This window comes from Leptidea sinapis, chromosome 3, assembly GCF_905404315.1.
Source record: "Leptidea sinapis chromosome 3, ilLepSina1.1, whole genome shotgun sequence".
NCBI classification, from domain to species: domain Eukaryota; kingdom Metazoa; phylum Arthropoda; class Insecta; order Lepidoptera; family Pieridae; genus Leptidea; species Leptidea sinapis.
In genome coordinates, this window is record NC_066267.1 from 10038708 (window position 1) to 10053307 (window position 14600).

General features: G+C 35.1%; 1 long non-coding RNA gene across 1 annotated transcript; it reads right to left on the reverse strand.

Annotated features, from left to right (window-relative positions):
* Positions 1-4682: 4682 nt before the first annotated feature.
* LOC126979657 (uncharacterized) lies at positions 4683-12183 on the reverse strand. The gene is made up of 2 exons (XR_007732856.1): positions 11910-12183; positions 4683-4989 (listed from the first exon to the last, which is right to left on the reverse strand). It is a non-coding gene; the product is annotated as an uncharacterized LOC126979657 (long non-coding RNA).
* Positions 12184-14600: the final 2417 nt, after the last annotated feature.

Sequence of the window (14600 nt, forward strand, 5' to 3'; positions counted from 1 at the left end):
GTTCGAGTACCGCCTCGTTATAAAATTCTGTTTGCTTTGTTCAACTCTCAGGTTGTGGCTTCATCTACAGGATCTATTTTACAGTTGATAACCTGCTCAACCCTAATATTTGCATATTAAGAAATTTAATTGAGATGTCGCTCTTTTTGTTTTCAAATTTTTATATGTGTATTAATCCTAGAAGTGAGGGTTATCACTTTAAAAAAACATAACACATTGTATAAATTTTATTGGATTCATCTCATGAAGATATAAGGCTACACTTTAAAACACTATTAGGTCTTCTAGAATAGGAATAAGGAATCTGCTAAGGAATTGGACGTAATACCAGAAAAGCATTCCAAACCACAATCATGTCGAAATTAAGTTAAGAACACAAACCTGGTCACATGATTCATATTAACAGACTAAAAAAATGGCAGCCCTCACTCGCTTTTTAACATCATGACTTAGTAGCCCAAACCACATGTATGGAATACACTTATATTTATTAAACTGTAAACACGAATTCCTTAAATGTGATGTTTGATGATGTGATACTTATATATAACTTGTGAAGTGAAAATACAGTAATTATGGCTTATTGTATTAAAAATATACTATAATATTCTTACAACGTTTTGTCTTATTAACTAAATAACGATCAATTCTAATTCAAATATTATAATTCAAAATAGGTTGTGAAATCACTTATTGATAGTCAAAAAACTACCACCCATTCCAAAATAAATGCCCCAGGCCTGAGAAGAATGGGCGCAACAAACTCAGCGGGCTTTCTTTTTCATCAAAAATATGTTTACAATTAAAGTACAATTAAACTTATTATTTAATAGCCTGAGGGCGGTCGCTCCATTCCTAATCAGTGGTATCATTAAGAAAGTCATTTAGGTTATAGTAACCTTTACCACACAAACGTTTTTTAACAATTCTTTTGAATAACGTAATACTTTTGTTAATACTGAATGTTTCAAGGTATTCACATTTCATTAATTTATAACTCGTTAGCTGCTTTAACATATCCTCTATCAATATTGTAAGGGTTAAGTTTACAAAGTTCAAGGTGCTTAAGTAAGCGCGAATATAAAGGTGTGTTCAAACAATTATATTTGTGATATAAACTATCGAATAGGAAATGAAATTCTTTAAAATGAAACCGTATTATGATGAGTTAGGACATCTGGATTCGAACCGGGGTCTTCTGCTTTCCGGATCACCCAATGTCCCATCTGAGCTATAATAGTCTTGTATATAGTGGAGAAATTTACCTTTGTATTCTAATGTTATTGTAGCTGTTTCTCATTCAAACATGGATAAAACCATTTTTTTTAAATTGAAACCTAGCTAGATCGATTTATCACCCCCAAAATCCCCTGCATACTTAATTTTATGAAAATCGTTGGAGCCGTTTCCGAGATTCAGATTATATATATACAAGAATTGCTCGTTTAAAGATATAAGATTATTGAAAAAGCTTCTAATTTTAAAATAACAGTTTTCTATCGAACTTGTGTCAGCGCTCTTAGAAGGTGCAGGTCTGACCAAATATATTTATAACGCTCATCTCTAATCTGGTACACCCAAGTATGAGCTCGGATAATTTGACCGCGTGCAACACATAACTTTTATTTATTGAAAAGGTGGATAAACGTGCGTATGGGTCACCTGGTGTTGAATGATCACCGCCACCCACATTCTCTTGCAACAACAGAGTAATCACAGGAACTCAGTACAAGGAAGCTCATTCCACAGCTTTGTAGTACGTGGAAGAAAGCTCCTTGAAAACCGCACTGTGTAGGGTCGCCATAGATCCAGTTGGTGGGGATGATATCCTAATCTGTCGCGTGTCGTGTGTGGTGGAATGGTGGCAGGAATCAGGTGAAACAGCTCCTGGGAACATTCCCCGTGATAAATTCGATAGAAGACACATAATAAGGCGACGTCTCCAGCCGTTCACAGAGCTGAACTCTTAAAATTATTCGTTAAATTCTATACTCTTCTCGAACATGTGGCATTGCGTCAAGACATAACTTCATTTGGTGGTTTCCTACCGCATTTATTATCGCAAGGGTTCTTTCTTCTTCCTGGCGACCAACATAGAAAATTAACAAACTCAAATATTACATCCTTTCCCTATAGATGGCGTACCTCCAAAGAATGCTTTTTAAGAATTTTTCTGTCACGTACAACCTAACTGTACAAGGAACTTCTTTGAACGGTATTTCCAGGTTAATACTACACAATGATGGTGGAGAAGAATGCTGGGAGTTTTGTGGAATTGTTCTCCAAGTTCTTCAAGAACTTGGCATTTTAGAACAGAGTCGCATGCTTTAGTTCTTCGGACACGTCTGCTGGCGCGAGAGTGAGACCATCAAGCGCCTTGTCGTGCAGGGCAAAAGTGGAGGGCACCAGAGGACGAGGAAGGTCGCCGATGTGATGGACCGACCAAGTTAAGTCTGCTGTGGGTGGTCCATTGAACGAGTGTACCGGGCTGTCAGCCCGCAGGGAAAAGAGTTGAATGCTCGTGAGGCGAATCACATTTGCCTCAAAAGATGTCACTTCGTGATGACCATGACCGCTTGCCAAGAGTGTCACGAAGAAGAAGAACAATACACAATAAACCTTGTACACCTTTGAATACAATTGTGGTTGAGACTATCAGACTGTGGAATTCTCTCTCCTATTTATATAAGAAAAGCTTAGACGCTTAATGCATCTACAAACTTTTACTTAAAACTACTTACTTATCTAGAGACTTTTACTTAAAACAAGTCGTCTAGTAAAAATGTATAGTATAACTATACAAATGAGACTGAAGTCTCATTTGCTCAATAATTTCACGGCAAAAAAGACTCCGTTGTGGTACCCATAATCTAGCCAGCATCCTGTGCAAAGGAGCCTCCCACTGGAAGATAGTAGTATAGAGATGACCTTATCTCTGATTCTGCTACCAAAACTTTTATGTACACATTTGAATTTTTTTTTACTGCAGTAATTGTTTTCATTCATTCATTCATTATAATACCTATTCAAATATAAAGCCGGCAATGCTCCTATGATTCCTCTGCTGCGTGTTCTTCTAATTCCATAAAAAAAGAGTTACGACTCCACTATTTTCTTAAAATATTGTGTAAATCTATACTAATATTATAAAGCTGCAGTGTTTGTTTGTTTGTTTGTTTGTTTGTTTGAACGCGCTAATCTCTGGTACTACTGGTCCGATTTGAATGATTCTTTCAGTGTTGGGTAGTCCATTTATCGAGGAAGGCTATAGGCTATGTTTTTTTTTTTCAAAATTAGGGATCCGTAATAAAATTGCTATTTTGTAACACAAGGTGTAAAATCGAAAACCTATTTTTGCGTGCGCTGCAAAAACTATTGACAATAGAACAAAATGATGTACAGGCTATAATATAGGCAATATTTTATTACTTATAAAACTATCGAGTGAATTATACTTTATATGGCAAAACAACGTTTGCCGGGTCAGCTAGTAAGAAATAAATAAAAGACTAGGATTTAAGTAGGTAAATATAATAATTGAATGTATTATAAATATCATTAAATGCATCTATACCTAATAGATATTGTACATAATTTTTCTTATGAGGCACGGAGAATGTTAAAAATACTATCTTCGCGCCTCTAAAAGGCTACTGGAAACCCAAGCGCTGGCAGCTATCTCGGTCAACGGATCAGCCTAGCTATCCAACACGGAAATGCTGCCAGTATTGTTGGTACGCTTCCACGTAATGATAGTTTTAATTGTATGTAGTCATAGTATTGTAAATATAGTTATAAGATTTGTTTAATTTTTCTTTCTAACACGGATGAATGTATAACATATTTAAATAAAGTTTTTAAATTAGATGATATTAACATAATCTTTTCAAATGTTTGATATAAATTATTAGTAGTATTTATAAGTTACAATTTGGAGTATTTTCATTAGTGTTGCAATCTTATTTTTTCACTTATGTTGTTTTTTAAGTTAATTTATAATATAGTTATTTAGTTTAGCAGATATAAATAGTTACAGTTAAAAAAAATTACAGTTTCCTTGCCAGCAATCAAGGCATCAATTCAGCAAACATTTTGCCTTTTCCAATGTATATAAATCTATTGCCAACCTTTCTAACAGGCGGTTCTGTTTAAATACGAAGCAAGCAATATTAACCATATGAACGCATCCTTAGACGACACAAACCCTAGAAAGCGCCTGCAAACAACTACTACTATAAATCCCCTAGTTAAGTTTAATTTCCTGTTTCAAATGCCAACTCTTTGGTTAGTGGCTAAATTAAACCTTATAATTTTATTATTTGAAAACAAAGTAGTCATTTTTGAAAATATAAGCTATGTAGTTATGGTAATTATTATAATAAATTAATATTCACCATATCTCATCTATTGCAAATATATTAAAAAAAACTGAAATGAAAACAAGCGTTAATTCGCGACTATGACTTTGCAAACGAATTGTTTGTAAAGTACCGGCTACTGATAAATACACAGTATTGCAGAGCCAACTAGAAAATTCTGGTAATAACCAGTTACATTGGTTTTGTTTTAACATATTGTATTTATCCAAAGGCATTCAAACTATTCAACCGTACAACCGTTATATAACATAACCGAGCGTCGTGTTGGAATTACAAATATCGAATACAAATTCAAAATTCGAATCTTATTATAATATTTATTTTGTAAATGCGTTCAATGTTTTGCATTGATGTAATTAAGTTCTTAAAAGTAATTTTCCATGTGAATACAATAGTTTTTTATATATCTTAAACTATTTTAAGTTATCTGTTTAAGTCAGGGTTTAAGTAACATATTCGTCTTGTATCCAATCCAGTAGTTCGCTAGCATCTTTCATCTCCATACGATCCAGAAATTTCTTCATCACAAAGACTTTTGCTTTTCAATGCAAACATCTTGACCTCTTCTTTAATCAGATTGATATTTTAGCTCAGCTTCATACGTGTATTTCTGAAAAGCAAAAAGAAAAAAGCAAATTAATGACTTGTCTTAATAAATAAGATAGGCGATGCAAGAAGAAGGAAGATTTGCCACCGGAACAATAATGTTTTATGCAACCATTTTTGGTGTCAGAAAAATGAGACATTTCCTTCTATTGGCTGAAATTTATAGGTACAAGATACTGACTAAACCGACTGTGAATTTTTAATTTTATAATATCCGGACGACCGAGCCTTGCTCGGATTTTTAAGAATGTACAAAACGTGAACAAAAAATAACTAATAGGAAATCTGGATTCGAACCGGGGTCTTCTGCTTTTCGGATCACCCAATGTCCCATCTAAGCTACTACTACTAGTCTTATATATAGTAATGAAATTTTTATGCAGTTATTCTAATGTTATTGTAGCTATTTCTCATTAAAACACATGTAAAACTAGATTTTTTTAAAATTGAAACCTAGCTAGATCGATTTCTCGCCCCCGAAACTACTTGTAAACTAAATTTCATTAAAAATCGTTGGAGCTGTTCCCGTGATTCAGATTATATATTATACAAGAATTGCTCGTTTAAAGATATAAGAAGAATATTATATACAATTGTACGTATATTGTAGCTTATGAATTAGAAATAGGTAAATAACACTATCTTTATATATATAATTCTTGTGTGCGTGTGTATGTCTCCTCCTAGACGGCTGGACCGATTCTAATGAAACTTACGTATTCAGGTGGATTCGAGAATGGTTTAGATTCACAATTGAACTACCTCCTAAACGGCTGGACCGATTTTGATGATTTTTTTGTGTGTTCCAGTGAATTTGAGATTGGTGTGTGTCTTCAGGTGGATTCGCAAAATGGTTTAGATTCTCAATTGAACTACCTCCTAAACGGCTGGACTGATTTTGATGACTTTTTTGTTTGTTTCATTAAATTTGAGATTGGTTTAGATTCTCAATTCCGCCCATACAATATAATTCTCCTGCTCATGTGTATGTTAGTGAACTCCTCCGAACGGCTGGACCGATTTTTAAAATTTAAACGTGTGTACAGGACAACGTCTGTTGGGTCAACTAGTATAATATATTATCTTAATATATATATTTCTTGTGTGCGTGTGTATGTCACTGAACTCTTCTTAGATGGCTGGACCGATTTTGATAAAACTTTCTGTGTGTCTTCAGGTGGATTCGAGAATGGTTTAGATTCACAATTGAACTACCTCCTAAACGGCTGGACCGATTTTGATGATTTTTTTGTGTGTTCCAGTGAATTTGAGATTGGTGTGTGTATTCAGGTGGATTCGAGAATGGTTTAGATTCACAATTAAACTACCTCCAAAACGACGGGAACGATTTTGATGATTTTTTTGTTTGTTTCAATGAATTTGAGATTGGTTTAGATTCTCAATTGAACTACCTCCTAAACGGCTGGACCGATTTTAATGATTTTTTGTTGTGTATTCCATTCAATTCGAGATTGGGTTAGATTCTCAATTCCGCCCATATAATATAATTCTTCTGCTCATTTGTATGTTAGTGAACTCCTCCAAACCGCTGGACCGATTTTTCAAGTTTAAGACGTGTGTACAGGACGTCTGTCGGGTTCGCTAGTATCTGTGTATAACTTTATGTTTCCGTATCACTTAACGCTTTCATAGACAATACCTATATATTCGCAGTGCAAACAATTTAGTCAAGCAACTGAGGTTAGTGGGTGGACTCATTTGGTATTTGAAAGCTTTGGCCGTACAGTAGGCATCTGAATATGGCATAGATGAAACCACAACCTGAGAGTTGAACAAAGCATACAAGATTTTATCAACGATAAGTTATTCGAACGGTTGGCTCAGTTGGGAGAGCGATAGGACGGAACGCGAGAGGTCGTGGGTTCGAGTCCCGCATCGTTCATAAAATTTTGTTTTCAAATTTTATTTATGGCATAGATTGTTATTTTGAAAATGATATCCCTCACAACTTGGATTAATTTAATTAAATTTGTAACCAAAACCGATCGGACCGGTGAAGTAGGTGACGAACTAAACTCGCTCGTGAGTCCATACTGAATAGCCTCGCTGTAGAGGCCGCCGCGCGTACCTACGATTTCGATACCTACACGGAGAGTTATACAGGCCTGTTAAGGGCACAAAGCCGCCGCTGTGGTCCTCACCTGACATCCTATGCAGTGACACCTCCCTCTAGATAACTACATCGTGATATCACGGACGAGTAAAAAAAGAAGGACTCCACGCCGTGATATTAGCAAGTGAAGCACCGTTATGCTAGTGTGTGTGCGGTTACGGGGGATAATAGTTACACAAATTTTTCTCCCTTAAATAATTTGGTCACAAATACTTATATAGTATCGTTTTAATACTTTTTCATAATGCACGACGACATTTTTAAAAAATTTTATTGAGACGCAAACTCATCTGTCACAGACGATGAAAATTCTCATAATGGCCGCCTCATAGCGTAAGTGTGTGCGTGGGGCTATGTATTTACACGTAAATCGGCTTGTTTTGGTGCTTCACTGTTATGTAACACAGTATATACACTAGCACATGCGTGATATATATGATACATCAATATGTTATATTTACTTAGAAATTTTGCAGCTATCACCAGCATCATCAACTTCCTTATCATTGTAAATAATGATAACAAAATGCAATGCCCAAGTTTATTTAATATTTAAATAATATTAAAAGATTACTTGTTGGATGATTTCCAATGATTTATTATAACAAACTTTCAAAGAAATATATACGGGTGACAGTTGGTTTTAATGTTACAGATTTAAAAAAAGAGTATATTTTAGTTATATTTTTCCTTTAATTAACTAGGCATTCATGAATTTTTCACCTCTGCCAATTGGCTTGAAATCCCGGTTTTCTTATTTTTTCCAAGTTACAAAATCGGATAATTAAATTGATACATGAATCTACTTCTATCATGTGTGAGATAGGTCGTAAGATATTTCACCAGTGGGAGGCTCCTTTGCACAGGAAGCCGCCTAGATTATGGGTACCACGCCTATTTCCGCCGTGAAGCAGTAATGTGTAAACATTACTGTGTTTCGGTTTTAAGGTGACGAGCGCAATTGTAGTGCCGCTCAGAATTTTTGGCTTTTTCAAGAACCCGGAGCGGCACTGCATTGTAATGGCTAGGGCGTATCAATGACCATCTGCTGAACGTCCAGCTCATTTCGTCCCTTATCTTCATAAAAAAAATATGCTTTGCTTTTTAATATTTCTCCATTTTTCTCTTTCCTTTATTAAAAAAAAAGATATTGTCCGGGTAAAAGGCGTCTTGTAATGTGGTAGTGGTTAGTTCGCATTTTGATTTTCTTTTTAACCGGACCATTTGTGATACATTACGACTGAAAACAAATTAAAACTTACGGGCGGACAATATCACTTAGCATTATGTAGACCTCACCTCTAACTCTATAAAAAAATATTTCCACTTTTCTATAACGGGTGGAGAATCCTTACAGATACTCGAAACAAACAAACTTCCAATTCCATCTAAAACGCACCGTAAAATTGCTTTAAAAGTGGATTATATTTTATTTTACTCCCAAATGATATCAAAATATTACCAATTTAAAAATTTAAATATATCGTAAAAAAAAAATAACATCTAAGGCCTATTATAATGTGAAAGATCATTTATTTGACTGAGAAAAATAGATAGGACTTATGTTTCTAACGGCCGTTCTCAATATGATATCTACAGATAGAGATAAATTAGTACCTTACCTTCTGAAAAAAATATTTATTTAATCAAAACAAATCTTATAACTATATTTACAATACTACGACTACATAAAATTAAAACTATCATTACGTGGAAGCGTACCAAGAATACTGGCAGCATTACCGAGTTGGATAGCAAGGCTGATCCGTTGACCGAAATAGCTGCCAACGCTTGGGTTTACAGTAGCCTTATTGAGGCGCGAAAATAGTATTTTGAACATTCTCCGCGCCTCTGGGCCCCACGGGCCAAGTATCTCGACACCAAACGGCACAAAGATGTATGACTCACTGAGACCAACATATTTGCGACGCTTGCTGTCTTCGGCAGTCGAAGCAGCAGCCCCAGCACCAACTGACGTAACTTGGACATGAGAAGGAGCCAGAGTGTCGACGCAAGTAGCGTCCCACACCAGCGCCCTTCCCCGTGCCCAAGCCACCAGCGTCATTCCATCAGGACGCTTGCCATCGCGGCGGGTAATACCATTTGGCTCTAAAACAGCTGGTATATTAAGAGCGGCAAATGCCCTGCGGATGACTTCATTAATGCTGGCGTGACGACTGATACGGCCTGCCGATTTTAGGCAGGATAACCCGTGACGTCCAAGAGCATCTACCTGAACGCCACATCTAGTACATCCAGTACCTTCTACTGTCAGTAATTAGCTGTCAACAATCTGAAGCTGTCCCAATATACCCGATAAGTCATTCTTGTCGCCTTATATTGGGACGCGTGAATTGCAATTTACATACAAACTTCTATCGCTGGTAAGTTATACGTCGTCCCATTGACAGACAGTGTGTACTGATAACCGGGTGAGGTACCGTCGATAAGTTTATTGGGACTGAAAATTCACGATAGTTACGATTTATATCTTAAGTAAGAGATAGACTGAATATTGGGAACGGTCGTAAATATGTCGTTATTGAATGTTATGTTATACTATTTTTTAAGTTACTTTTGTACTTGATTCTGACTTGCACTAAAAAACTTATAAAGGCTTGCAAAGATTTGAAATTTTTATAATAAACTGCGATGCATTTCTGTAATTTTTGCATGAGTAAGACGAAATGCCGTTATTTCAACATTACAAACCGGTCATATAATTAACACCTTCCAAAAAATATAGCGGATATTTAATAGAAATCTCAATTAAGTTAATTCCGTAAGCGAAAGCGTACGATAAAAATTTCGAGGAGTTCGGCGTTTATTAGGGTTCCTTAGCCAAATGTCAAAAAACGGAACCCTTACGGATTCGTCATGTCTGTCTGTCATCCGTCCGTATATCATGGCCATTTTTTTCTGAAACTATAAGAACTATACTGTTAAACTTGGTAAGTAGGTGTATTCTTTAAACCGCATTAAGATTTTAACACAAAAATAGAGAATAATATTCTTAACCCATAAGTTTAAGAGTTGAAAATCAAATTTTATTTCATCAAACCCATACGTGTCTACCTATGGATAGGTCTTTAAAAATGCTATTGAATTTACTAATATCATTTATTTCTAAACTGAATAGTTGGCACGAGAGACACTTCAAAAATAGTACAATGAATCCCCCCCCTCAAACACTTTCACACCACACAAAAAATTCTCATTCACTTTCGAGGAATTATTGTATTATTTCGTTTTTGGTGTTGCAAAATTAAATTTGTTTATGAAATCCCAGAAGTAAGGCAGTTTATTAAAAAAAAAAATATATATATGGTCAAATGGTGCGAAAAATTACTCACTACCTTTACATATCATAATAACCTGTATAGCCGAGTGGTTAGCGATCCTACCTACTAAGCTAGAGTTCCCGGTTTCGAATCCCGTGTAAGAGTTGTTAATTAGAAACAGTGTTATTATTTTAAGGATCTTCAAGATTTTTCCACCAAATAAAAAAACAATAACATTGTTTACTAATCCTTATCCAATATTTTGTTTTCTTTTTCAATTATAAATCATCCGAATCGCTTTCAATCAGTAAATTGAACTGTATATTCAATGCATATGTGTCAAATTTGTGTGAAATAAAATGTAACGTTTAATTTGAGTCTTATTTTTCTAGGTTGAATCTAAACCGGTTTAGCAAAGTGGACTAAACTGGACACTGTCTACTAAAATAAAATGATGTTTGTTGATAGGTTTGTAGTTTGAGCGGTTTATTAATAAGGCAACACATCAAGAAGCGATATAATAAGGGGGATTGCTTGTCACTAATTCTAACAGGCTTCATAAGATACATAAAAGTTTTAAGGGTAAATGTATACCCTTTTATAATAAAGTTCCAGCCACTGTTCGGGCATTATCTATAAATAAATTTAAATGTTTTTTTTTAAAATAGCTCTGTCGTAAATCCTATTACTCCACAGCTGAATATCTAAGAGATCGGACAGCATGGGACTAGATTATGATTATTTTATAGCAATAGTAATGACAATACAATATTTTATATATGATTAAAAAGAGCGCAAACAAAATGCTGGGAGAGTTTCTTTCACCGCTTCTTCTCCCTCAGAGCGCCATTTGTTTCATTGCATGCCATTATCTATCTTTTCTTTTCAGGCATTATCTATAAATAAATTTAAATGTTTTATTAAAAAATGGCTCTGTCGTAAATCCTACTACTCCACAGCTGAATATCTAAGTGATCCGACAGCCTGGGACTATATTATAATTATTTTATAGCAATAGCAATGACAATACAATATCGTATATATGATTAAAAAGAGCGCAAAAGAAATGCTGGGAGAGTTTCTTGCCACTCTTACCACTTCTTCTCCCTCAGAGCGCCATTTGTTTCCGAAGCGGTGGTAGGTCTCTAGTAACGGCCGTTTTCAATAACCTATCTATCCTTAGTTTAACTGACTAGTGACAGACGTATGTATCCTTTCACGCTTACTTACATTTCAATAACCTATCGACAGAAAGCATTGGACTATAACTATATTAGGATATTTTTTTTTAAATGAGGTAGCCATGAGTCTGTTATTCTTATATTGACCAGTAATTAATATAACGAGATCCTGGACACTTTCTTTCTTTCTTTCTAAACATTTTATTTCTATTTCTATCATAGTTCCATTAATAAAGAAATGTTTGTAAATATCTTATAACAGTTGAGAATGAAATAATTGAATACAATAATTGTTATTTAAATATATCAGTTGATAATCACAGCTTACCTCCAGTTAATTATCTTCGATTATAATATATTATATTTCACAGAGGACAAATAGGTTTCTGTTACGACACAAACACACTCATACTCACTGTTTGCACACTCTGCACAAGGTTAGATCTCCAACGAGTTTTTTACAATATCCCGTAGGACATGAGCTGTGTGGAACTGTGAATACACTTCGCTTCGTTCTAATAACGCTGCAATAGCTCGTTGCTAGAAGCATTAATATCAAAAGTATGCTTAGTTTCATGATGGCCACTTAACACCTGCTTGCCGAATGCCGACTAAAGTGATTCAGGTGCGACGAATAGCTTTATATGTGTGCGTGAGTCATCGCTCTCATGTGTATGACATGCTTGTATTCATATTTGATAGTCGCGAAGTATGTATAACTTTACCGATATCAAAGAAGGTTAATCAAGGTGTTTTCTTTTTGAGTTCGTTTCTGAGTTACTCCCATGAAACTCTTTACTGATAAAGAATATGTTTGGTTCTTTAATGAGAGAAATATAAAAAAAACATTCATGGAGATTTAAAATTAATTTAAATAAGTAATTGTATTATATAGCCTATATAGCCTAGTGGTAAGCGACCCTACCTACTAAGCTAGAGGTCCCGGGTTCGAATCCCGGTAGGTGTCAACATTTATATGATGAATATGGATGTTTGTTTCCGAGTCATGGATGTTTATTTGTATTTATGTATGTTTAGGTAAGTATATCGTATTAAATATATCGTTGTCATGTACCTAACCCATAGCACAGGCTATACCTAACCTGGGGCAAGATAATTTGTGTAAAAGTTTGTCAATATTATTATTATTAATATTAATTATGGATTATAGCACTATGGGATATTTATCAACAATAACTATTAGTTATGTGGCTGATATTAATATGTTGTTTGAGCTGTAAAAGACATGTATTCGCGCTATTTTAAAGAAGGTTCTGGAGAATCATTAAGAGAAACATTTAAGAAAATAGCGCATAGACTGTTGCGTTAATATTATATTTACTGAAAATTATTATTGTTATATTTGTAAGGGGAAAAATACATCATATTAACCACTTTGGCTATACCAAATGATTAATGTTTTGTCGCGCGAATTTTTACAACAGGAACGCAGTTGGTCCTTAGAAAACCAGAAAAAATATTTAAATCTAAATAGATTATGATTCCAGAATATCTACGCAATATAAGCCTTTTGGGTGTGCACGCTTTTATTATTAATGGGGGAAAGAAGCACTTAAATTTGTAGATCTATTCAGTTAGTGTAGGACATTCAGCTGATGGTAGTTGATACGCCCTGCCCATTACAAAGAGTAGCGCCGCTTAAGATTATTGAAAAACCCAAAAATTCTGAGCAGCACTACAACTACGCTCGTCACCTTGAGACTTATGATGTTAATTTTCTTTTGCCCAGTAATTTCACTAGCTACGGCACCCTTAAGATCCAAACACAATAGCGCTTACACATTACTGCTTCACGGCAGATAGGCGTCGTTGTGGTACCCATAATCTAGCCGGCATCCGGTGCAAAGGAGCCTCCCACTGGTATTGTGCCCCTACATGTGCCCGGCCGCACGTCCTAGTGATGACTATGCTCTTTGTGAAGAAGGAGTTTATCAAGCGTTTAAATAAATTATTCCTTTGCATATTAACAGTTCTTAATTGTATCTAAATCACAGTCTCCTTTAAGAAGCGCAGTATTCGCAAAGGGCATAAGTGGGGTAGGTCCTCTGCCTGGAGTTTGAGGGCTGTAAAGCATCCTGCTTCACTTTGGCAAGGGTCTCACACTCCAGTAGGATGTATTTAGGGCCTTTTGACAAAATCTACACAGGCTGGATTCACTGAGGCCTATATTTGCCAAATAATCTTTAAGTTTATAGCGTCCAGAGCGGAAACCTGTGAGGGTTTGTAAGCGTCTCCTGGTTGTATTCATTTATACTTATTACTTTTTCGAACTATTCCTGACTACAATAACTTTGAACATGAGTCGTAGTCTACATCTTAATATATCTTAATATATATAAATTACGTGACACGTTATTTGTCCGCGATGGACTCCTAAACTAATGAACGGATTTAAATGGAGATTACTTCATGGAATGCAGTTGGGTCCAACTTGAGAGATTGAATAGTTTTTATTTCGATTTGGGGCACATAAGTATTTTTATATTCAATATTTGTTTTGTATGGACATAATATCTATGGGATAATTTAGTGACGCACGGTTTGACAGTTCCGCTGTGAAACAATTTCATTATAACATCAGGGAGAATTTTTTACGATATAATTCTTGAATTTTTTTAAATATTATTGGCAAATTCCTATAAAACAGTTTTTTTTTTATTATCTACAGAACAACCTCTGTCGGGTCAGCTAGTAAAATTATATACGAGGTATGTTATTAGAGGCTTTTGTTAAACTTTAAAATGTGTTAATTTATTAAACAATAAAAATAAAATGAAAAATATGACATGGAAACTTAAGATTTATTTAGATTCAAAGCATTGTCCGCCTCCAAATCAATACCTAAGAGCAGTTTAGCCTAGCTAAGGGTATTGAATGAGAATAAGCAGTCACGCTTGGCAGTGTAACGCACGTTCGGGCTTACCCGAATCGAGACTAGGCAGTGTGTTCATTCAGCGAAAGATTAACTAAAGTAATTTATATACAACTGTAACTATAC